Source organism: Musca autumnalis, unplaced genomic scaffold (genome assembly GCF_047663935.1).
Source record: "Musca autumnalis isolate F117 unplaced genomic scaffold, ASM4766393v1 scaffold_2, whole genome shotgun sequence".
Classification (NCBI taxonomy): Eukaryota; Metazoa; Arthropoda; class Insecta; order Diptera; family Muscidae; genus Musca; species Musca autumnalis.
Window position 1 is genome coordinate 154,273,614 of NW_027411755.1, and position 27,562 is coordinate 154,301,175.

Genomic DNA, 27,562 nt, shown 5'->3' on the forward strand with positions numbered 1-27,562 from the left:
AGCTTAGGTTACATTATGTTTGTTGATTTTATAAAATCAGTTAAATCATGTGACGTCACTTTTGGTCAGTTTATGGCATATTAAAGACAGTAATATTGTTTATTCGCCATTGGCTACACACATATCGCTTTAGATATTTATTGTGGCTTTATAAAACATAAACACTTTTCTCATATTGCTTTCCTTTTGCAGTTAACAAGCTCAGTGGTGTTGCTGGTGTAGTATATCAAGTCTATATTCGCACGAGACAAGAGAACACCTTCTCTAGCACTGCCCCATTATCATTATGGGACAAAGAAAACTGAACAGAACAACTTAAAAACCAATAATCACAAGTCATTTACTGCACGACTTCAAGGTCAAGGTATATGGCTTTTCAAGCAACAACAGTACCACCTCTCTTGTTTCCATTATCACAACTACATCGTGTGGCCCAACCACCTCCATTAATGACAACAACTCTAAAGAAATAATAAAAAAATATAAAAAAAAAACAAATACAATGGATTTATGTTAGGTGAGGTCGACTATTTGTTACTGTACAAGACAGGATTTTCATAAATGTATGCACCACCGACGTGGCTTATAAATAACATCTAGAAAAAAACATTCGTGCGATCTTTAGTTTTTGAAACTTTTGATAAGAACAATAAATCTCTAACACGTTTTTGTAATGAACTGTTTTGAACATCATTACAATTACAAATTTTTTATTATTTTTGAAATTTGAAACAAAAAAAACTATATCAACCATTTTTTATGATAAAGATTATTTGGAACTCGTCTCTATCTACAAATTAGTAAATGTCTATTGTACAAAAAAGGATTTTTCTGACGTATTTTTATGTTTTGTTCGATCTTTCGAATCTTTCGGCAAAGTACTTTATAACGACAAACGAAATAGAAAAACTGATTGGAAACAGATTCAGATTCGTCAAAATCTCTACAGGTATCAGTCGGTTTTGAGGATATGAATATACGCTGAGGCTGTGGGAACTGAAACTTTAATCTATGGACAGATCGAATAGCGGCTACACAACCAAAATCCTTTAACCCAAAGGAGATTTTCAGAATTGTGTAGCCATTTTGGGACGTATGAACTCACCAACAAAATATGGATTTTATCATTGATCACAAATGTTACAGAGGAGGTAACTGAAGAAATGGACCGGACCGACATAGTTAATTTTGGAAGTATATATATCCTATTTTGGGAATCATTCCCTTTTAAAAGATATTGCACCCACCAGTCATTTCAGAGTGTCACAGTATAATTTTCGGGTTTTTCAAGAAAAAATATAGACTTGCCCATGAAAAACATAATACCGCTCTAAACACAAAGAATACCGAACTTAAACTGCATTAAACAACTATTCTGAAGGGAAATGAAGTTGGGATGTATCCATTTTCGAGCTAAAACTAAGTTTAGACAAAATATTACTAAAACCAAAGCTTGGAACAAATCTGTTGCTCCGTTCAAGAAAAATCGCACATACCACTGTAGCTAAAATTCTTGAATTTTGGGAGGAGGGAAATACAAGAAGGAGTAGACTAAAAATCACCATCTACGAAATATTGCTATAAACAATGTTTCGCAGTGTCCGGTTCAAAAGTTGTCGTGCGCACCAGTTACTACACATGATGTCCGTAGGTGTTCCTTACATTTTTCGGGTCATTTTCTCTGGAAGTATGGGCATGTCCCTGAAAAAACTTGTATAGTAGTAATAGGGGCCCCGAGAACAACTGTTGCAAAAAGCAAACCGTTTCCAGAGAGGTCTTTTTATTTATTAATTTATTTATATCATATTTTATTTATAACTAAATTGTTAGCATAAAGGAAGTGAAGCAATGACTACTGAGGTCTTAAGCTTACACAGGTATATTTACTAATTATCCAGAGAAATCTTAAACTGTACTTCTCTGAAAAATTTTCAAATACTCTGTGGAAGATTATCGAAAGAGTGGATCGAATCGGTTGATCTGTTCGAGAATTATCGTGTTCTCCAAGCAGCCACCCAGTCGGACGAACATAACTAAGTCGACTCCAAATTTTCTGAAACAGATTTCTTCCAAACACACTTTGGCCCTAAAACCATTATTTCGATGAGGCACATTTTGACTAAAGGCTGAGAGTATAAAAAATGTATATTAGGAAAAATAGCGTTCATGAATTTTTGCTAAAATTCTGGGCGCCAGAATTTCATTTTAAAAGTATTCAAGACTGACTGACTGACTGAGTTTTCTTCGTTCCTGATGAATTTATAATAAAATCCACGATAGGAAACAAGAATTTCTATAAGAGAAGTCCGACGATTGGACGCCAAAATAGTCTGTTGCCAGATGCACGGTTGGGCGACAGAATTTATGATTACATACCCACGATTGGGTGCTAGAATTTCATCATGGATAGACTCACTATAGCTCAGCATTAGTTCTCTATGAAGAAAACCACTATCGGCCTTCAGAAATTCTTTGTGATAAGATCTACGATTGGACATCAAAATATCTTTAGGGAATAACTTCAATGGCAGTAACAACACTTGGACACCTGAATTTCCGAATTTGCAAAACTTACCATATTCTGACAGCGCAGCGTGATAAAAGACACGTTTCTCGGCATTTTTCCTTTATTTATATAACTCCTAAATCTACCTTAAATATAAAAAATACTAGTGGATAACGCCATGATATCCGAACGTTCCCTCTGCATAAATCAATTCTCTACTAATCCCATTTTGCTTCCATAAATTAATCAATAAAATTGGATTGGAAAATTGAAGCCACGATTTTAAACTTTTGTGAAGTAGGAAACAAAGGAAAGCTTAAGATATTTCTAAGGTTTTCCGATTGTATACTCTTTCTCTTGGTCTTACCGAAGTGATATCACTGAATTACATATTCAGTTATTTGATAAATGATACACCCAAAAGTATATGCGATATTGTTTGAACAATATATGTTATATTGTCATATATGTTATGATATATTGTCAAAAAAGTTCTGAAAACAAGGGGAAATTGGCCAAGAAGTCTTACTTAATTAAAAATGGTAATGAAGATTATTTCATCAGTAATATAAGTATAAAATAAAGTTTACATCATTGCTAAATAAGAAATTTTCGCTAACATGAACTTTCAAAATTTTGGTCAGGTGGGCCCCCCCCGAAATGAAATCCTGGCTACGTCCCTGGTATGCACCCTATGCCGGATGTGTAGTTAAAAATAAATATAAAAGATAAATAAATAATTAAATAATAAATAAATCTATATGTCTATCTATATATCTAATTCAAATGTCGTTCGTTAGTAATTGCATCAGTTGAAAACGGCTGGACCGATTTGGGTAATTCTTTTCGTCATAACCAAACTTATGTTTTATGCAAAGAAAATTTGACCATTCCTGAAATTATCATGGAATGTACAGGGATGGCCCCCGGTGATAATAGATAACGTATTTTGTTGAATTTCGGGGGGCGGGGTACTCCTTATTCCCTATTTCTTTAAAAATGCTATATCGGTATAAATAAAGATCACATGGCGTTCGTTGGTAATGACATCAGTTGAGAACGGCTAGACCGATTTGGATAATTCTTTTTTTTTTTTTTGAAATTTTCATCATAACCCAACTTAGGTTCCTATGCACGGAAAATTTGACCACGCCCACTATTATGCTCACTTTTTTTCAATTTTAAATTTTTATCTTTTCTACAAAAACTACTGAACAGATTTGCCTGAAAAAAACCTTAATAGGTCCCTCCCGTGTTTTATTCCTAGGATTGAACTGAGCAAAAGAGTCTACTAGACCATAGGTCTATCGTGAAAATCGAGCCTCCCGATTTTGACTTTAAGTTTTTTATCCACGTTTTTGTGGACATTTTGGCATATAACAGCCAAACCATTGAGATTTTCGATAGAACACAAGGACAACAATTGTAGCCAAGACAGTAGTTAACAACTCTCTAATACATCGCAAAAGCATTGGAATGCTCCTTCAGGCAGTATTGGCCTTGAGAAGGTGCAAACTTTTCGAAAAATATCTATAAATTGCACTGTGCTACAAAAGTTGACCAGAAAAATATTCAAGCGTTCTGATGCAAAATTCGATCGTGTTGGGATCCATGGACAACGAAAATGCCCTTAGTTCGTTTGAGACACTTCGTTATATTTGTTTATAGCGGTAAAAGTAGTGAAAATCTGGGTTTCTTACATTTTCAAATTTAAACGGACATATCTTCTTTTTATACCCTCCACCATAGGATGGGGGTATATTAAGTTTGTCACTACGTTTGTAACTACTCGAAACAATCATTGTAGACCCCACAAACTATAAATATTCTTGATCAGCGTGCAATTTTACATCGATATAGCCATGTCCGTCCGTCTGTCCGTCTGTGGAAATCACTCTTGCGTCCGAACGGATTGACGTAGGTGGATGAAATTTTGGGAAAATCTATTATATATACGTAGGACTTTTGGTATTGAAAGCGGGCTATGTAGGTCCACGCTTTCGTGTAGCCCCCATACAAAATGACGCGTGACGCGTCGTCGTTTTAAGGAATTTTTAAGATATTTGTCCCATTTTACCACCGAATTGGTTGTAAATTGGTATTTTGTGTCTCCAGAGACCAAAAAACATTTCTACCAAAGTTGGTGTATATAGGTCCACGTTTTGGTATAGCCCCCATATAACGCCCCATATAAAGTACGCGTCATTTTAATATATTTTGAATGTATTAGTCCCATTTGACAACAGAATCGGTTGTAACTTTGTATTTTGTGTTTCCAGAGGCTAAGAAACATTTCCACCGTAAAGTGTTTATATAGGTCCACGTTTTGATATAGCCCCCATAGGACGATATCTCCCGATTTTCGGTATTTTGAAGGTTTTGGCCTCATTATCACACCGAGATGGCTGAAATTTTGTATTTATTCTTCGTTGGGGGTATAAAACTTTCGGTCAAAAAATTTAGCTTAAATCCTCAAAATACCGCAAATCGGGAGGTATCATTACATGGGAGCTATATTGACAATTTTTATTGGAGATGTTTTGTGACCGCTGGGAACCTCAAATGTCAATTTGGTTCGGTTAAAAATTGTCGCTTTAAACCTCAAAATAACAAAAATAACTACTGGGAACCTCAAGTGACAAATTACAGGTAGATCGGACAAAAAAAAAAGACAGCCTAAATCAAATATCTCAAAATACCTAAAATCCGGATGACAAATTACTGCTAGTTCGGGCAAAACGTAGACACATGTTGATACCTTTGATGGAGAAGCTTTTTGACCACTAGGAGCATCAAATGCCAAATAACATGTAATCTGATCAAAATATGTAGCTAAAATCTTCAAAATACCGAAAATCGGAGGTTCCATTATATGGGGGTTCGTCCGCTGAAAAAAAGGATTTAAAATCCTCAAAATATCAAAAAACGGTACCTCCCCATTATATGGGGGCTATACCAAAACCTATGTTGACAATTTTGTCAAATGTCAGATTACAGCTAGTTCAGACCAGGGTTTCGGAGTCGGAGTCGGAGTCGAGCAATTTTGCTGGAGTCGGAGTCGGAGTCTGAGTCGGAAAAAATAACTTGACTCCGACTCCGGGCAAAATTTTTTCCACGTTATAGAAACATAAGATTAAATTTGGAACAATAAAAATTTTTTTAAGCCATTATTTATTTTAAAAGAAAATTATAAGAAAGCATATATGCAAACGGTATTTTATACTAATTTAAAGGACAATTCACAGGATATTTACTATCCTCTGAAGTGTAGTCTATTCATCCCTATTTTGTTGATCCAAATGATTCTTTACATTTTTGCAAACAAAAGTAAAGTTCTATGACAATAAAATTAAGATTGGACCTTTAACCTCTTTCGTCAGAAGTCTTACTGGTCTTCTCACAAAGGTCTATTGGTATTCTCATCCTGTTTTTTTATGAGAAGTCATGCTTGTCTTCTGTTAAAGACATTGTGGTCTCTATGTATTTCCATACATTTCGCATAATCTATTAACTATATATGAAATTCAGATTAAATTCGTTGTTTGTCAACGACAGATTCATCCCGCCATAACTCAGAAGTCTGACAAACGGCGAATCTTTCTTCTAGGATTCTTTATGTACTCAATGAGGGCATTAGATGTAGACATTCAAATAACCGGATCTGTCCGCCAGAAACAGACATAGTTCATGTGTATCCGAGTTTTCTACACAATCAATAGCATATTCGAAATTCAATCAAATACATAACCATAGAGTATTCATGAGAAAGAATCGGGTAAAAGTGATAAAGGACAATGGAAACATGACAATATCGATTTCTTGTCTTAGTGGACCGACCCTACATAAAATTTTCCTAGCAACATTTTTGTAGAATATGTATTTTCATGCTAATTTTTTCGTGTGCTAATTTTTCATTTCCAGAAAACATCTGTCTGCCTACGTGATGGGTTGTTTACACAATATATCTCAACTATATCAATAAAATTATCCACTCCACACCAAAGTTTAAAATGTGAGCGCTGAATTTTAGTATAAATAGCAAAGCATAGAATATGTGATCAAATTTTTAAATCGATCGGAACGATATTGCCATAGTATAAGCGTTGGAGATGGGAACAATTTATTTTATTTTGTATGCAGCAAATAAACTGTGTTTTACTCGAAATCGGCCATATATTTTATATGACAATTGGCTTATCAGTTTTCGAGGTAGAGTTGGTTGGCACCGCAAAAAGCTTTAATAAAAACAGGGTTTCGTAGACGGTCTCAAAACTTCGTAATATTTTTCGCTTTCAGATGAAGAAAAAAATCACGCAAAAAGTTATGTAATTTTCTCGGAAAAATCATGAAAAATGGCTTTTATTGAGCTTTACAACTGTGGGTCTCCTTTTAAGGCTAATCGGACTAAAATGTTGTTTGAATTGTTTATAATTTTTATTGCATGTAGTCCTTATGATTTGTATTGCCCCTTCATTTTCACATATTTAGAAAGCTTAAAGGTTTTCTCACGCGGAAGAATTCCGTCCAGAATATACTCGTGCAAAAAAGGAAACCCGACAAAAACTTTCGAGTTGTCGGCTTTCCTTTTTCAGATGCATTATTGATCATTAAGCTCGATTTCCAACGGGATATTAATTAAAAATTAATACTAAATTTTTAGTGGTATAGGAATTCACTCTTGGAGTCGACCCGGTCTTCCTACTTGACCAGCCTATGAAAAAACTCTAACTCAATTATGGGAGTGATTACAACAAACTGACCGACGGACATGGCTAAATCAATTAAGAATTTTATCCTAATCATGAATATATATACTTTATGGGGTCGCATATGATTATTTCAAAGCGTTACAAACCGAAAAACAAACTTAATATAACCTCCGTACTATGACGTAGGCTATACGAACACGTTCGTTCCTTAACCAAAAGTGGGCAACAAAAGAACCCTTTCATTCTTCAAAGCATTGTCATCGACAAATGCAAATACAACTTGTCGCACACAAAATGGAAAAAGTAATCGAAACGAATAAGAAATTGAAATGAAAATCGCATGAATTGTCGTTTTTTGTTTGGTTTTTGTGTGTTTGATGAAGTGGGTGGTGGTAGGTGGGTATTGGTAGGTATTGGTAGTAGTCGTTTTCAGTAAAATTCTCCCTAAGAATACAAAATGCAAATTGTCAGGTAACAGAGCGCAAAAAAGAAGTGGGTTAAGAGCAGACTTTATGCATGTCATGCAAATATCGTTAAGTGAATTCGGTACAGCAACAATACTTGAGAGTAAACTAGGAACGTGTTAAGAGCCAAAATGGAACATGAATTATTGATGTAGTGGCAAAAAACGTTAAGGTGCTATGAGTGTTCAATATCGTGTACTTTGAGGTTCGTTGGTTTTTTGCCTTGTTTAAAGAGGTTAACGAAGGTTGCTCTGTAAGTTAAGCATTTAATCATAAGAAATGTAAAATGTAATTCGTTACTAAATGATGAAGAAATATTTGAGACCAACGAGGAAGCATACCCCGTATGGGCAGTTTTTCCGAACTAAAATCTTTTACTCCTGATGTCCATTGAAATCAATCGTTTTCAGCTTATTATAAAACAGCAATTTTTTGGCAATTTTTGTGAACTCATTTTCTACGGTTTTATAATTGGGCATATGGGAAATGGACAATAATAACAATATGTTGAGATAAGAAGCCGAAATACTGTTGATTCTTTTGGAAATTTGGAATAAACTTCTCAAAATACATGAAACAAAAATGTCAAATGGGGGACACATAAAAATGTTGCCTATGTTAAACATTTTTAGTGCAGATATTTCCTATCCATAGAAACGCCTAAATGCCAAAAACCTTCAAAATGCCTGATATCGGTAGGCAGCGTTATATACAACGAATGTTTGAATTTTTTGGGGACAGATATAGTCCATCTTCGAATTTGATGTAGGGCTAGAATAATTACAACGACGTGCAAAGTTTAAACTCAGTCTGGTACGCAATTTGAGAGTCATCTTGGGCACTAACACTTGTAGTCGGTGGCCGAAAGTTTTTACAACTTTAGGGCAGATTTATCAGAAAGTATGGACTAACTTGATCTAGGTATGTCTGGAAGAAATATTATGATGTGCAATGTTTGGAAAAACTCTGGCCCTTCGTGGCGAAGGTAGGAGTGGATCAACTTTATCTAATATTACGAGATGAAAAGCTCGTCCGCACCAGCCAGACAGGGAGGTGGATAGACCTAAATCAACTTCAAATTGTTTGAAACGGATTTCGTTCAAATATACTCGTACTTTGTGTCCAAACTAATTGATAGACGAATTAAGCTAGGTATGGTCGACGATCTCGCAAACGTTTTAAGTACCTTAACCTGAGTATCTGCAGTGGGTGGATTTCTTATGCACTAACCTAAGTCAATCATGAACAGACCAAAGGTATATTTTATGGCCCATAAATTCTGCCACAAACCTAAATTTTGAATAAATAAAGGAAATTTGGTTTGGATGTCTCCTTCAGTCAATGCAACAGCTTTTGTGATTTCTCGAAAATCAAGGTGACAGTCTAAAACTGGGCTCTAAATTAAAAAAAAAAAATAAATAAACAAAAAATTTAATTAATTGAGCTATCATGTATTGAAAAATTGATATCTAGCGAAGTCCACACACATTCACCCAATATGCTACGATCGTTTCGCCGGTGGTTTAGCTCAGCTCATCAGACAAAGGCTGAGTTTGAAAACTTGTATATATACTAAACTTATTGCAAATTTGCAGTTGTGAAGTATTTTTGAAGCTTTTTTACTATCAAGTCAGCCTAGTGTGTCTGGTCGTCATAGAAAAATAAATAATTTAGTAATTCTGATGTTTGGATACCATAGGCCTTCATCAAAGAACCCGTGGTATGACCAAAAGTGTCGTGTTGCTACCAAGGAGGAGAACGCGGCATATAGGGCTGCTCTAGCGCACGAGGGGAGTATATCCCACGGATATAACTCCTAAAATGATTTTTGGCGTTATGTCCGCTTTACTTCACGGACATAACTTCCACAAAAAAGACTGTGTGTTCTAATTATTGGTGTATAAGTCTGCTTCTTATTAAATACTCAGGTAAAGTCGCCAACATTACACTTAAATTTGGAAATTTGATGTTGCCTGTCCTGGGATTCGAAATGCATATCTTCTGAGTGCAAGGCGGGTGTACATACCATTGTACCACGATGGTACCCATGGTTAACGAAATAATTGAATCATACTAATGCGACTCTAGACCTGGTAAATCCACTATTGACCAGATATTTAAGCGATGCAGGTCAACATTTACCATCTTTTTGTCGATTGTACAGTGTATAACACAAAAAATAATTACAGGTAAATCGGGCAGATTATGAAAGAGGACCAAAAATAGTAGACACGTGTATCGGGATTTTGAAAGTTTACGCCGGAGGGACCCTAAATAGGGGGTCAATATTTCGCTTTATGGAATGTTTTTTTAAATATTCGGAGTACCATTCCTCGTAATCCTTGGATTCTAGGTATATAGCGTCTTTGGTAATATTACTGAGAATGCTCTGCGGAACATTTTTGTGGAATATGTTAACCCTCTAACATCTCGCTAAAGGGGTTGTTTTGGTCACTTTTTTAATATAGTTATTAAATCTTCTTCATATGTGGGTCGCAGTGGGTTCTTGTATTCCACAAAAATGTCCGCCATAAGATTTTACTATAGGTCTCAGAATACACTAAAATTGAAAAATCTAAACTAAGGTTAACAAATGTGAAAAAATAAAACACCTTTCAGGGTTAAAGACGCACTTTCTCCAAATAGGCTCCAAATTGTCTAACAGAACATCATTTTAGAAAGAAAGTGCTAAAGACGGAAATATTCAACATCAAATTTTAATATAAGTTACCGAAGACATGAAATCGGTATATATATTATATTTAAAAACAATGCCGCATCTCATCAAACAAATCAATAATACTTTACAAAACACTGATACTACCTGTGCTACTGTATGAATCCGAAGGCAGGGTATTAGCGCTAGCAGATAAGGCAGTACTTGGAATAGAGCTGGCAAACCATCGATATTCCCAACATTAGATATTTTCGATATAATAGTTTAAAATATCGATTACTATCGATATTATCGGTAAGCTGTCAACACCATTAATTTGGAGATGAAAATGGCGGAAATGTCAATGCTTTTCTTGACATTTTGCACAAGTAGTTCACAGAAATGCAAAGTAGAATAACAAATTGCTTTTATCTTATAAAAATATTAAAAAAATACATTTTACCTTTCCGAAAAATATGTACGTGTGACTACGGGCTTATTTTCTCACACACACAAAACCGAAAAGAAGCGAAATTTCTATTTATTTTAATGAGTTTTGGGTTGGGGGTTTTTGTTCCGATAATATCGATAGGCAAAACTATCTATCGATATTTAATTTTTAAAAAACAATCGATTTTATCGATAGTGCCATCGATTTTTTGCCAGCTCTAACTTGGAAGGTTTGAGACAAAAATTCTTCGAAAAATCTATAAGCCAACATGCGATGCTAGTTATTATCGATGTCGTATGAACCGAAAGCAGATACAATGACATCAGTATAGCTAAATGTATCGAGATACAACGATTGCGTTGGACATCTTCTTCTGGCTTCTGTAAAGGACCAGATAAGAAAGAACACGGCTGGTTCGGTTGAAAAACAATAGGGACGACGCACAGAGGGGAAACATAGGCCTAAAGTTGCTCAAAACTCAAAATATGAAAATCGTTTTTTTATGAAAAAATGTTGATAAACGTCAACCAGACTCTTTTCTACATTTGCTATAACCGTCCTCGACTTTGTAAGATTAATCAATCCAATGCAGCAGTCGATTGAACTCAGCCATACTGAAAACAAAAAGTAAATTTTCGAAAACTAAGAAATTAGGTGAACATTAAACTGACATTATTTTCGCGAAATTTTATATTTTTCAAGATTTATTGTTTTTGTACAGTCTCCGAACATGATTAGCATTTAAAATTTTCAGATTGATTTTACATCTTTGCTCTTTAATAATGGTGATACATATCCTCTTTATGAAAAAATTTTATGATAATTATACCCTACACCACTATGTGGGGAGGGTATTATAAGTTGGTTTTGGCCAAAAAGTTTGTAACGCATCGAAATAATGGTCGTAGACCCATACTTATATATACCAAAATGAATGTCTCGACGAACTGAGTCGATCTGGCTATGTGTGTCCGTCCGTCAGTCCGTCCGTCCGTCCGTCTGTCCGTCTGTCCATCTAAACCTTGTAATCACGCTACAGATCGCAATTTTGATCGGATCGTCACGAAATTTTGGATGTTGATGGGGGTCCCAGAGGGGAAGAAGCCTATTGATTTTGGTGATGGTCGGACAATATTTAGGGGTCGGAAAGGGCAAAAATCTTAGGTGGATAAAAAGACAACGTTTTTTTCCAAAGCCAATACCTCAGCTACTGTATGGGGTATACCAAAAGCAAAACCTGACGATGAAAGCAGAAAATATCACCTTTCTAATGATGTAAAGTAGGTGCTCGTAGATGATCAAACAACGAAGATATCGCAATAATAGCAAATAAAACCCCAATTTTCATTTTTGCGATTTTAATTATATTGACAAATATCACAGCTTTGGTTGAAAATTTTCCAAAAACAAAGCCTGACTATGAAAGTAGAAGATCCCGTCTTTACAATGATGCAAACTAGGTCGGCGTAGGTAACCAAATAACGGAGATATCGCAATAGTCGGTAATACATCCCATTTTTCTATTTTTTTGGAAATCACGCTACAGGTCGCAATTTTGATCGGATCGTCACGAAAATTTGAGGGTTATTGGGGGTCTCACAGATGAAGAAGCATATAGATTTTGGTGATGGTCGGATAATATTTAGGGGTCGGAATGGGCAAACACTTATTTGGAGAAAAGTCAACATTTTATTTCAAAGCCAATATCTTTGTTTCTTTAAGAGATATATCAAAAGCAAAACCTGGAAAGGAAAGTAGAAAATATAACCTTTACAACGATGTAAAGTAGGTTGTCGTAGGTGTTCAAATAGCAAAGATATGGCAATAGTCGATAATGCATCCCATTTTCCGATTTTTTTGTAATCACGCTACTGGTCGCAATTTTGATCGGATGGTCACGAAATTTTGGGGGTTAATGGGGATCCCGAAAAGAAAGAAGCCTATTGATGTTGATGATGGTCGGATAATATTCAGGGGTCGGAATGGGCAAACACTTATTTCGAGAAAGGTCAACGTTTTATTTCAAAGCCAATATCTCTGTTTCTTTAAGAGGTATATCTAAAGCAAAACCTGGCAAGGAAAGTAGAAAATATCACCTTTACAACGGTGTAAAGTAGGTTGTCGTAGCTGCTCAAAAAACAGAGATATCGCAATAGTCGGTAATGCATCCCATTTTCCGATTTGTTTGTAATCACGCTACAGGTCGCAATTTTGATCGGATCGTCACGATTTTTTTGGGAGTTGATGCGGGTCCCCCTTAGGAAGAAGCCTATTGATTTTTGATAGTCGGATAATATTTAGGGGTCGGAATGGGGAAAACTCATTTGGAGACAAATTCAAAGTTTTATTCTTTGTGAATATATTGGCTTCTAGTAGGAGTATTCCAACGGCAAAGCCTGTCAATGGAAGAAGAAAATATTACCTTTACATTGGTGTAAAGCAGGTTGGCGAAGGTGGTCAAACAAGGGAGATACCACAATAGTCGGTAATGCATCCAATTCTTCCATTTTTTGCAATCAAGCTACAGGTCGTAATTTTGATCGGATGGTCACGAAATTTTGGTTGCTTATGGGGGTCCCAGAGACAAAGAGGCATATTATTTTTGGTGGTAGTCGGTTTATATTCCCTAAAAGAAATGTTTACCAGTGAAAAGCTTATGCACAGGGGTAGTGGTGTAGGGTATCACATGGTCGGCCCCGTCCCGACTATAGCCTTTGCTCACTTGTTTTTAAGATTACTACAATTTCAATAGTGAAAAAGTCTATTTCCCCGTCGTTTCCCGACCATAGTTTCTTCTAATGTTTTATGCGCTTGAGTCTCAAATAGCAGATTCAATCATAAAAAATTGCGCATATTTGCGCCATTCCGAAAAAATCAAATTTTTCTCAACTAAAATATGAAATATGTTTATATGGAATTGCAAGGTTTACTCACACTAAATTTTGCTCCGCCTTATAACCGGGGCTCTTATTTATCAGACTAAACCAACACCTATCAAATATGTTTGCATTATTAGGAAACATTCATGGCTTTTCTCATGTGAATTGAGAAAAATTTAATTTAAGTAAGTTTCAAAAAATAAAATTTGGAATGAAATATATGTATATGGGACTACATATACATCTGTACCGATTTGTTTGAAAATTTGCTCAATGTTTTTTTAGGCTAGTTCAGGTTGCATGTGTCAAATTTCAATGATTTTGGTGCATTTTTATCTCATATCAGATGCGAATATATATGGAAGCTGCATCCAAATCTGGACCGATTTTCATTATTTTCTATAGGATTAATCCTTGTACAGAAGATATGCTTTGAGCAAAATTTTATATCAATCGGACTATAAATGACCTTTCTAGGGCTTTTGATCAACTTTTAACACAAATTTCCCCTCTGTGCGACGTCGGACATGAAGTTGAAAAATATAGGGTATGTCCAAATTAATAAAATCAGGTGATACCGTTATATATTTGCCATAGAAAAAATGAGTACGAGGGGAACTAGCAAAGTTTCTGGTGCCATTTGATTTTTTTTTTTTTTTTTGAAAATTTGACAGTTTTTGCCTGAGCGTACTCAGGAGAGTTTGGCACACGACCATGTGTTGTGTTGTTTACAGTGTTAAAAAAAACAATTTGTATAATCACGGCAAGAGTGCATCGATCAAATTAAATATTTGTATTTCAATAAAGGACCATCCTATAGCACTATGAAAAACTGGTTGAATGAATTTATTCGTGACCGACACTCGCTATAAAACGGAGGTCGTGGGAGTAAATTGTTAAAATTTCCTTTCAGAAAATTGTCACCAAAAAACCCAAAAGTTCGGAAAAGAGGTTCCACCAAATTTGAAAAATTTTGAGGTTTTAGAAAGATTTTTCAAGCAAAAAAATTTATTTCTTTTCGGGAAACTTATTTTTTAAATAAATCCATCAAAACATCTGAGGTACAATCCCTGACCAGGACATCAACAAATACCATCAGCATTTTTTATATTAAATTTGTTATACCCTACACCACACTGTGGTAAGCGGAATTATATTTTTGTGCATTTGTATGTAACATGGGCTGACTTCCGAAACGTCAGTTGATTTGTAGTCATGCATGAAACTAGGGATTCTTAGATCGAGTTCCCCACTACTGCAATTTCATAAAATTACTCTGGTATGGAACTCGATCTAAGAACCACTAGTTTCATGCATGACTACAAATCAACTGACGTTTCGGAAGTCAGGAAGGAAGCGAAATAGACCTATAGTTCCTTTTAGGCATATACATAAAATCACTTTCTAAGTCGATTTATGCATGTCCGTCCGTCTGTCCATGTATTTTTGTGATCAAAGTACAGGTCGAATTTATTTTTTTGGCCAAATGACTCTGTTTATTTTGGACAAAATGGTTCAGATTTGAATATAGCTCCCATATATATTTTCACCCGATTTGATGTCTTTGGTTCACCAAACGCCGAAATTCTGTCCGATTTTAATGAAATTTGAAGTGTGTGACGGAATTTGGTCTAAAAATATGTTTGCCAAATTGTATTGAAATCGGTTGAGATATGGATATAGTTCCCATATATATTTGCACCCGATTTGAGGTATTTGAACCATCAAACACGGAAATTGTGCCCGATTTTGTGAAATTTGAAGCATACGACGAAATTTGGTCTAGAAATAAGTTTGCCAAATTATATTGCAATCTGTTCAGATTTGGATACAGCTCTCATATATATTTTCGCCCGATGTTAGGTATTTGGTGCACCAATCACGCTACATATGTCCGATTTTGATGAAATTTCGAATGTTTTACGGAACTGGGTCTAGGCGATACAATCAGTGCTTTGTCCTAATTTGAACTACTATACCTTAAAAATGGTAAAACCTACGAAAATATCATAAGTGCATTTTGTAAAGAATTTTCCCTGCTACAATTCTTTCTCCAATCTGCTTTCTTTCTAAAAACCCCTACAAATGCGAGCTTTGATCGCGATTGGATTTTATATTATATTTGCAAAGGATAACCATTGGAAGTAGAATATAGGTTCTTTGGGGAAGCAGAGCAGAATGCTACAGGGCGCCTCCACGGGTTGCGGATAGTGGTCTCAATTCTTCTTCTGGCAGAATATCCTGATGAAATATTGAGTGCCGTTTGAAGCTCGCATTTACATGACGAGCTATTAGCGCCATTAAATAGCCAATTGCCATACCTGTAGCGTCCACATTGGGCGGCTGCAAACAGCGTCTGTGTGGAGCTGCTGAAATCTGGACGGAAAACTACAAACTCTACAGAAGGCAACGGCAAACCACTGAATTAATTTCCCTTGAAAAATCATACAATATGAACAACACAAACCAAAACACACGGCCCTCAGTCTCCGGCCAAACAAGGGTGCTAAGAATCCCCGGAGGTAAAAACAAACAAAAACAAAACACTGAAACCTGGAACGTGAGAAGTTTATACGAACTCGGTAAATTAATCAACACAATCAATAAAATGTATCGACTTAAAACTAATATTAGGTGTTAGTGAAACTTGGTGGACAGAAAGCGGTGATTTTGAATCTCAAACGGAAGGAATACACAGACGAGGAGTATGCATATATGCCATATATTACAAAAACTTTGTTCGAATAGTCCATACGAGAATATACAGGAAATGTGAAATTGTTATGGGAGAATCCCAATTAGGCTTCAAAGAGGGTATGGTACCCAAGAAGGTCTTCTATCTCTTCAAATACTTGTACAAAAATGTAGAGATGTTCATAAGGATGTGTTTATATTTTTCATAGACTATGAAAAGGTGTTCGACACTGTCCAACATGATCAACTGATAAACGTATTGAGAGATATTGGAATTGAAGAAAAGGAGATTAGATGTATAAGAAGTCTATATTGGAATCAAACTGCGAGATTTGAAATAAATGGTGAACTAACAGGCGAAGTCCCCATATCTAAAGGTGTTCGGCAAGCATGCATATTATCACCTCTTCTCTCCTCAGTATATACTCCCAGCGAATATTTTATGAATCAATTGAAAAAGAACGCATGGGCATAAAAATACACGGCAACATGATAAATAATATACGATACGCCGATGATACCACCATAGTTGCTAGCAGTATGTCTGATCTACAAAATCTACAACACAAACCGGCACACATAAGCGAAATATATGGTCTCAATATAAATATAAAAAAGACAAAAGAGAAGCCATTCCACAGTCGATATGTCTGAAGAACTGCCCAACTAACAGCGAAACCGGTCACATAATTTGGCGGCTGTGTGGGTTCGACTCCTTGGCTTTCCTTTTTCACTTGCAAAAAATTTCGATCATCAAGCTTAACTCTAAACGAGAAAATTAATAAAAAATCATAAAAAATACAAATGGAATAATTCAAAGGAAATCAATCGTCGAGTGAAGATGGCCAGATACACCTTTTTCATATATAAAACCATACTATCAAATCACGACATAAGCTTAGCAACAAAGATAACATTCGTGGAATGTTACATTTGGTCAGTGCTACTATATGCAGCCGAAACCTGGACTATCAAAAGTGCAGATGGGAAGAAACTCGAAGCGTTCGAAATATGGTTATATCGACGAATACCATATACTGCACATCTAACAAAACAGGAAGTCCTGCGAAGAATTAACAATGACAGACAACTCCTGCATACTGTCAAATCCCGTAAAATCTCATACTTGGGTCACCTTATGAGAACTGAAAAGTATAAATTTTAACAAAACATTATAAAAAGCAAAATGAAAGGAAACCGAAACAGAGGCAGGAGAGAGGTATACGGGCTAAAAAACATTCAATACTGGACGGGATACGGAGATGAAACCAACCTACTATATGCCGCTAAAAATCGAGAGCTTACCTACAACTGGATAATGTCTATATTTTTGAATATGTAAACAATAATATTGTATGATCACTTTACATCCGAATATAGGATGCGCAAATAAAGAAGAAGAAATATTTTCTGGAACAGAGCAATTCAAAACCGGCGCTGTATTACAAATATTAATTTAAAATCATTAAAATATGAAAAACATTTTAAGTGGATATAACGCCCAAAAACTTTTTGGCGTTGTACCCGATTCTGTACATAACACCCAATTTTATTTTTGGGCGTTAATTCAGGCGTAAGGCCAGGTCGCCGGCTGAAATTTGGTATTTAGTCTTCGTTGAAGGTATAGATCTACGTCTTCATATAGCCCCCATAGAACGGGAGCTGTATTTTGAAGGTTGTGGTCTCAATATCCCACCGAAATGGTTAAAATTTGATATTTAGTCTTCGTTGGGCGTATACAACTTTCACCCTGAAATTTGTCTGTGTAGATCCACGTCTTCATATTGCCCCCATAGAAGGTACCTACCGATTTTAGGTATTTTGAAGGTTGTGGCCTAAATATCCAACCGATATGGCTAACATTTGGTAGTAAGTCTCGTTTAGGGAGGTATAAAACTTCAATCCTGAAAATTGTCGGTTGTCTTCCAGAAATTTCGCGGAGAAAATGTTGTGTACAGGTACTCCCAATTTTCGTTATTTTGAAAGTTTTAGCCAAATTATTCAAGAACATAAACACTAGGGCTATAACCAAAAAAATACCACCACATAGCCGTGTAGAGCATGGAAAACTATTATGAAACACGGTGTCAATTTTTCTCTATCGCGAAAAAAGTTTCCGCACCAAATGCATTGAAGTTCTGCAATGCATTTTTTAATTTTATCTGTCATAACAACATATTTGCTTTTCATTAAAATTTTTATTTTTTTGTAATCTAATTTAAAATCATTATCAAAGCGTTCTGGACCAATTTCTTCTCAAATCGCGCCATTTCGGACCACATTAGGATTTTTTGACACTATTGCAATTTTTGGTTTTTCTTTATAAACTCGTGAATTTTATGTTTATATTTTTTTAACCTATCGGACCAGGGAATATGGGGTCATTTGAAACGAATTCGCGAAAGTTACAGACTGTTTTTGTTGACTTTGCTTGTGAGAATCGTATTTGTTTTCTACAAAGGTACAACACCAGTACCATGCGGGGAATTTTGTCCTAATAATGAAAACGCGTTTCTAAGACCGATTCTGTGAAAAAAGTTCCCGCACCGGCCGTGATTACTAAAACCCTTTTGATATTTTTTCTACTTAAAATTTTAAATTTGCTTTGTTTGAATAAATATTTATAGAAAAAAATACAGTTCTCACAGGCAAAGTCAACAAAAACAGCCTGTAACTTTCGCGAATTAGTTGCAAATGACTCCATATTCTCTTGTCCGATAGGTTAAAAAAATATAAACATAAAATTCACGAGTTTATAAAGAAAAACCAAAAATTGCAATAGTGTCAAAAAATCCTAATATGGTCCGAAATAGCGCGATTTGAGAAGAAATTGGTCCAGAACGCTTTGATAATGATTTTAAATTAGATTACAAAAAAATAAAAATTTTAATGAAAAGCAAATATGTTGTTATGACAGATAAAATTAAAAAATGCATTACAGAACTTCAATGCATTTGGTGCGGAAACTTTTTTCGCGGTAGAGAAAAATTGACACCGTATTTCATAATAGTTTTTTATGCTCTACACGGCTATGTGGTGGTATTTTTGATATTTGCAAAAAAGTGCAAAAAGTTATATCCCTAATAAACACTCTTAAAACATTAAAAAGTACAAAATATCCTTTGCAAAATTCAGATAGTTTAGGTTCACATTTTGGTATAGCCCCAATTTTGAAGATTTTAGTCTCATTTTTTTACCGTATTGGTTTATTGAATTTTTGTGTTCTCAAATGATAGAAAAATTACTCGCAAAAAACTATCCATATACGTATATCCAGGTTTAGGACTAGCCGGTGTTGCCGTAATTTAATATAGTGTGTTGCCACCACAATATTAAATTCAGAATATTGCAAATATTGGTCCATGTTTTAAAAGAACAACGAAGGCGCCCCATATGAGCCCTTTTGAAGGGATTATTATCAGTTACGATATTCTGCCCTGTAAGGAATAGGAGGAATAACTTAGGACATTCTGTTATAAGCGAAAGGAAACCGGGCGAACTTCACTTCGTTCTTACATGTTTTACATTATTAATTTTGTCCTTTCTCCGGTATTTTTATTGGAGTATAAAATTAACCACATTTATTTCTTTATAACACAGCAATAACCATTATATTAACCACAACCAACCGCCCTCGTACATCAAATACATAGATAGGCAACAGAACACGATTAAAAATTGCGTGCTGGCTGAAATTTATGATTCTGTGTTTTTGTGTTCGATTGTGTAGTAGTGTGTGTGCGTTCAACTTGAGAGACTAGCTAGCGGGTGTTTCGTGACATATCTAAAAAATCTTAAAAGTAGTTATTGGCAAAAAAAAAGAATAGAAAAATATAAATGGGACATACACTTGGTATTGAAAAACGTTTTGAAATGTTACATTTCCATCAGTGAATCATCATTTTAAAGGGTCGATTTGAAAAATCCATTTTATTCTAGAAAACAAAACACTTGTTAGTAATTATTTAATTAGTTTTTGATGTTGTTTTTTTTTAGATCAATAGTAACTATTCACAATTTACGGAGAACAAGCCAGAAATTTATTTTTTATTTTTGACATTTTTTGTTTAAACATTTTTAAATTTAACTTTAAAACAGCTTATTTCCCCTTAGCTTTTGTGTTAAAACATTAAGTTGATAGTTTCAAATTTACTTCATATATTGTATGAGGCGGGTGTTTTTTTGAGGCGTCGGAAAGTTTTTGGTTATTAATTATTCAAAACACTTGATATTTTTCCGTTGTTGCTTTTTGTTACTTTGGTAATAGACATTTGTGACTCCTGAGAGAATACTTCTTAAATATTTATGATACAAACATTGAAATTCTTTTACACAAATTAGAATTTTTGCGTTTTTGGCAACTTCTTCTTTTAGGAATTTCCACTTTTCATTTTTTGTCAGAAACGGCTTTCTTTCTTTGTTCTAATTGGTTGTAGGTTTTTTTATTTTGTTTTTTTTTTTTTTTTTCGTGAAGGCGCGTAACACGTCTTTTGGCTTATTAACGTAGCCTTAGGTGTGGGAATTTAACATCTGACTAATTTTTTATGTCATTACAGCGAGTTACACGAATGTTTGACGCGTTCCACGTTCCGTTTAACAATGAAGTTAAATATTTCACAAATTAACCGAATAAGTTGATGTCGAACGGAATTCGTTGGCGTTGGTCTACTACTAACTAGTGGTCGTTGGTAGTTCGATATTGGTTTGTGTGACTTGTGTTCATGTGAATGGTTGTTGGTTATTTCTTTTGCTTTCTCTGCCGTGGCTTACACAGTGGTTTTATGTTGATTTAGTAATAATTACAATATTTAATATAATTACAAATTAAAGACAAATTATATTTAAACAAGTAAAAAAGCATTAAGTTCGGCCGGGCCGAACTTTTCATACCCTCCACCATAAAATATTCATTCCTGTCCCCATCTTTAAGTGAGTACGTTAAAATGTCAGATAATGTACATAAAATGCTTTATTCGGCAGGCCCTTTTTATGGTGCCTATATCTAACTGTTGACAATTTTTGGTGGGCTAGAAATTGGGATGTACTGTTATATAGGGGTTATAATAAAACATGGGTCTATGTTGAGAGTTTTTGATGGGAGCCTTTAATGTCAAATAACTCCTAATTCGGTTAAAAAATTTAGCTAGAATCCTCAAAATATCGAAAATCGGTACATAACGTGGGAACTTCAATTGTCATTAACAGCTAGTTCGGAGGTATCTGGGCTATACGAAAATATGAACTTAAATGAACAATTTTTGTTGCAGAATTTTTGTTGACTTAAATTTCAAATTACAGAAAGTTCGTCCAAAAATAAAGCTAAGGTACGGAAAATCGGTAGGTTTGTTTTGGGGCTATACAAAAACATGGACCTACGTTCGGTTAAACATTTTAAGTAAAATCCTCAAAGTACCGAAAATCGGGAAGTATCGTTATATTGGGGCTATGTTGAAAATTGTTGATAAGATGCGTGGTGACCACTACAACCTTCAAATGTCAAATTACAGTTAGTTCTGTTAAAAATTGTAACTAAAATGGCCAAATTACTGAAAATTGGGAGGTACCGTTACATGGGAGCTATATCCGAACATGGACCTATGTTGACAATTTTTGATGGAGAGGTGTTGTGACCACTAAGAACTTCAAATGTCAAATTACTGCTAGTACGGTTTAACATTGTAGCTAAAATCATCGAATTACTGAAAATCGGGAGGTACCGTTATATGGGGGCTTTCTTGACAATTTTTAGTGGAGAGGTGTGGTGACCACTAAGAATTTCAAATGTCAAATGTTCAAATTACAGATAATTCGGTTAAAACTTGTTGGTAAAATTCTCAAAATACCTGAAATCGGGCGGTAACGTTATATGGGGGCTATTCCAAAACATGGATCTAGGTCCACTAGTTATATAAGTTTATTGACATTTAAGAACCCTAAATGTCAATTGATAGCTAAATCGGTCAGAAAATGTAGATAAAAACGACAAAATGTCGTAAATCGGGGGTACCGTTATATGGGGGCTATACCAACACGTGGACCTAGGTCCACAACTTTTGTTATATAAGTTTAGTTACACTTAAGAACCCTAAATGTCAAATTATAGCTTCATCGGTCTGAAAATGTAGCTAAAAACGTCAAAATACCGTAAATCGGGGGGTACCGTTATATGGGGCTATACCAAAACGTGGACCTATGTCCACAACTTTTGTTATATAAGTTTATTGATACTTAAGAACCCTAAATGTCAAATTGTAGCTAAATCGGTCTGAAAATGTAGCTAAAACCGTCAAAATACCGTAAATCGGGGGGTACCGTTATATGGGGGCTATACCAAAACGTGGACCTATGTCCACAACTTTTGTTATATAAGTTTATTGACATTTAAGAACCCTAAATGTCAAATTATAGCTACATCGGTCTGAAAATGTAGCTAAAAACGTCAAAATACCGTAAATCGGGGGCTACCGTTATATGGGGGCTATACCAAAACGTGGACCTATGTCCACAAATTTTGTTATATAAGTTTATTGACACTTAAGAACCCTAAATGTCAAATTATAGCTAAATCGGTCTGAAAATGTAGCTACAAACGTCAAAATACCGCAAATCGGGGGGTACCGTTATATGGGGGCTATACCAAAACGTGGACCTATGTCCACAACTTTTGTTATATAAGTTTATTGACTCTTAAGAACGCTAAATGTCAAATTATAGCTACATCGGTCTGAAAATGTAGCTAAAAACGTCAAAATACCGCAAATCGGGGGGTACCGTTATATGGGGGCTATACCAAAACGTGGACCTATATCCACAACTTCTAATATATAAGTTTATTAACACTTAAGAACCCTAAATGTTAAATTATAGCTAAATCGGTCTAAAAATGTAGCTAATAACGTCAAAATACCGCAAATCGGGGGGTACCGTTATATGGGGACTATACCAAAACGTGGACCTATGTCCACAAGTTTTGTTATATATGTTTATTGATACTTAAGAACCCTAGTCAAATTATAGCCAAATCGGTCTGAAAATGTAGCTAAAAACGTCAAAATACCGTAAATCGGGGGGTACCGTTATATGGGGGCTATACCAAAACGTGGACCGATATAGCCCATCATCGAACTTGACCTGCCTGCAAACAAAAGACGCATTTTCCCAAAATTTCAGCGTCCTATCTCCATTTTTGTGGATGCTAGAGTGATTACCACAGACGGACGGACGGACGGACGGACGGACGTGCTCAGATCGACTTAGAATTTTACCCTGATCAAGAATATATATACTTTATAGGGTCGCAAATGAGTATTTCAATGCGTTACAAACGGAAAAACAAACTTAATATACCCTCCATACTATGGTGGAGGGTATAAAAAACGAATGGCAAAAAGATGTTGGTTCTTACTGATTCCTGACACGTCGAAATTCAGCTCAGTATACAGTAGGGTTAGTCATTTTTTCATTTTTTTTCGAATATCAAAAATTTGTGGAAATGGCATGTAGGGCAGGCAAAAATAATAAGAATTGAGTTTTTACTTTTTCGAAATTGTAAAAAAAGCTTTCGCACAAAATGCAATTACTTTAGCTAAAAACAAACTTTTTAGTTTACTTTTTTTTGAATTTTTAAATTTGAGAAATTTTTTTTTGCAATAATTGTTCTTGGAAATAATTTTTTTTAGTTGGTTTTAGTGCATCGATTTCAAATATGCAATTTGATCAAAAATCTGTCATTTAGTTTTTAAGCTACATCGATTTTAAAATTTGCAACTCGGTTTCATTTCCCAGTTTTAAAAATTTTAAACGAGTTGCTCTAATAAAAGTTTGACAATACAGAATTAATGTCATAATACATAATTTATATCGTTTTGAGTTTTAAATTATTTTTTCATAGTTTGTGTTCACAACGCCATGTCGTTTAAAAAAAGTTGCAAAAATGTCCAAAAAAACAGTGATAACTGGGTCAAACATTTTAAAGCAAAAAGACCGAATGAAATAAAAAAAGCTGTTTTGCCGCTATACCATTTATACGAATTTCCGAAAGAAATCAATATAATTGAAAGATATAGAGGATTAGTGCTTGAGAAATCTAAAAAAATTTTAAAAATCACAAAAAAAATTCAAATAAAAAAGTTCGTTTTGAGCTAAAGTAATTGCATTTTGTGCGGAACGTTTTTTCACAATTTCGAAAAAGTAAAAACGCAATTCTGCTTGTTTTTGCCTGCCCTATATGCTATTTCCACAGATTTTGAATCTAAAAAAAATGACTAACCCTAGTATACAGGTTAAATACAATAATAACATGTTTAGCACAAGAGAAATTGAATTAAGGTAGGGTCTATGGAAAAGTCAAGTAAAAAAGGATTAAGTTTGGCCGGGTCGAAGTTTTTTACGCTCCACCATGAAATATTCTGAACTTTTATGACATAATTAATTTTTACCATTTAATTTGAAGATTTTTTTAAGCACTGGGCACCCCGAATACCTAATTTTACTTCATTCGGTCAAGTAAAATAGGGCGGTACCGTTATATGTGAGCTGTACCACAATGTGGGCCAATGTTCACAATTTTTGATAGAGAAGTTTTTAAGAACTGGGAACCATATTTGCCAAAGGACATCCAATCTTGCCCGAATATGTAGATAAAAAGTAAAAAAACTTGAAATCGGTGCTATTTTTTATAAAGCCATACTAAAACGTTGACCTATGTTGACGATTTTTGTTTTGTGACCACTGGGAAACTCAAACGTCGGTTACAGATATTTCGGTCAACAAATGTAGCAAAACACTGAAATTAGCTAAAATCGGGAGGCAGCGTTGTATGGTTGCTATAAAGAAACATGGACCTATTTCGACAATTTTTATAGAGAAGTTTCGTTACTGCAGGGATCCTCAAATGTCAAATTCAGTCATAAAATGTGGATAAAACCGTTATATGGGGGGCTATAACCAAACACAATCCTATGTTGCAAATTTGTAGTGGTGAAGATTCGTGACTGCAGGGAACCTCAAATGTCAAGTTACGGGTTGTTTAGGCAAAAAATTTAGTTAAAATCCTCAAAATACCGAAAATAGGGAGGTGGCGTTATATGGGGCCTATACCAAATGATGGACCTATGTTTACAATTTTTGGTGAAAAAGTGACCTCTAAGAACTTTAAATGGCAAATTACAGCTAGGTCGGTTGCAACTGTTAGCTAAAATCCTAAAAATACCGAAAATCCGGAAGTACAGATAACTTGACCCTGCCTTTTGAACAAGTAAAAAAGTATCAGTTGGCTAGGGCGACAGAGATATGCCCTCAGCCACGGCCCTAAGAAAATAAGTAACACACAATACTTCTGACGTCTATATAATATAAATAACAACGTTTGGACCACATCAGTTTCTCCCTTCGAGGGTTATGTTACGTTTTACCCATTTTATTTGGTGCCGGCAGGCTTTTTTGGAACTTTTGCGCAATTATCTGAAGAAGTGAGGTCTTGAGCCTTAAAACATGTATCGTCGTAATGGGGAAACCGAATACAAGTTGTTACAGCAAAAACCAAAGGGATTCGAAGTTCAAATTTTAGACCGATTCGCCTGATCTGTTCGAGAATTAACGTGCGCTCCAGGTACTAAACGCGGTGCCATAGGGGTATTTTAAATTCAGGAAGTGTGGATTTGCCACTGATAAAACATGTACCGTCGTAATGGGGGCAAGTTGTTACAAGAAGAATCAAGTTGTTACAACAAAAATCAAAGGGATTCGAGAGCAGGTCCTAAACTTAATTTTCCGATATTTTGCATGGAAGGAACCCGAATGAGTAGATCGAGAGAGTCCATATTGGAATCTCATTTTTGTCTGGTAGAAATTTCACGATGTGTAAAATATTGTTCAAATCGGTAACTCCATTCAAGAGTCTCTAAATTCTGTGGGGGCGGAGTGCACCGATATGGCTAATTTTCGAGCTTAAACAAGTTTGGATAAAATATTACTAACGCCAAATTTTGGACCAAATCGGTTAATCCGTTCGTTAGCTATCGTGCGCACTAGCCAGCGGGACAGACGTACGGACATGGCTAAATCGACTCCAAATTATCTGAAACACATTTCGTCCAAACATACTTGCGGTCTAAACCCATTATTTTGGTGGAGATGTTTTGTGGCCACTGCGAACCTCAAATATTAAGTTACAGGTAGTTCGGTCAAAAAATTAAGCTTCAACCCTCAAAATACCGAAAAGCGGGAGGTAACATTATATTGGGACCATACCAAAGCATGGACCTATGTTGAAGATTTTAGGTGTAGAAGTTTCCTGACTACTGGGGACCTTAAATGTGAAACTACAGCTAGTTCGGTTAAAAATTTTAGCTAAAATGCTCAAAATACCGAAAATAGGCAGATACCGTTATACTGAGTCCATCTTCAAACTTGACCTGTCTATGGAAATAATATAGTTGGATGCAAAAATATAGCGCTCAAGCTCAATTTTTGGGTAACAGAGACAATGTTTTATAGGAGTGCCCAGTTGTTATCTTTGAGAAAAGTGTTGCACATAGGGCGGATCAGCAATCGTTAGCAACATATAACTAAAGAGAAATAAGAAATGTAATGAACAAACGACGTTAAGTTCGACTGCGCCCATCTTTTTATACCCTCCACCACAAATTGTATTAAAATAAAATGGAACAATTAGTTTCCATTCGTTTCTAAAAAAGTACTAATCGCTTACTCTACGTTACGACTTACTGATGAAAATGTCTTTTTGCGTGCGGGGTTTCTAGCCATTGAAAGTCCAAAATACCACTTCAGAAGGAAATTGTAACAAAAACTTTTAATGATGCTCACGCCGGTCGTTATCGTAGTACTTTCCAAAACATTTCGGAATAGAGCTTTTGTTTACTGTGACAACATGTAATACCAAGTTACAGTAATCTCCGTCGAAAAAGGTGATGAAATACATAAAATTGGTTCATATTGGTCCATGGGGGTCTAGACTAAAACCTCGGCATATATAGATGGTTATTTTTTTTTTTGCGAGTAAACTTTCTATCTCCTAAGAACATAAAATTCCAATTAACAATCAATTCGGTAGAAAAATGTGACTAAAATCCACAAACAAGCTTCAATCTGGTGGTACCCTTATATTGGGTCTAACTAAAACGTGGACCTATACTGTCTGAATTTTTGCAAGAAATGTTTTGTTCCTGTTAGAATGTTGCTA

The 27,562-nt window shown here is 35.2% G+C and overlaps 1 protein-coding gene across 24 annotated transcripts in view; it reads right to left on the reverse strand.

The window, feature by feature from the left end:
- Slob (Slowpoke binding protein) overlaps nucleotides 1–27,562 on the reverse strand; it is a 531,959-nt gene that overhangs the window by 197,231 nt on the left and 307,166 nt on the right. For 3 of the 24 annotated variants that reach the window (XM_073969633.1, XM_073969632.1, XM_073969626.1), the window contains exons 1-2: nucleotides 20,513–21,035; nucleotides 20,208–20,294 (exon numbers count right to left, since the gene is read on the reverse strand). The exons of 12 other annotated variants lie outside the window; for them this stretch is intronic. The gene's annotated coding sequence lies outside the window, so the exon portion shown is untranslated. Of the gene's footprint in view, nucleotides 1–20,207; nucleotides 20,295–20,374; nucleotides 21,036–27,562 lie in introns of those variants that run through there. 9 more of the 24 variants (XM_073969635.1, XM_073969631.1, XM_073969644.1 and 6 more) reach the window with 5 other exon arrangements.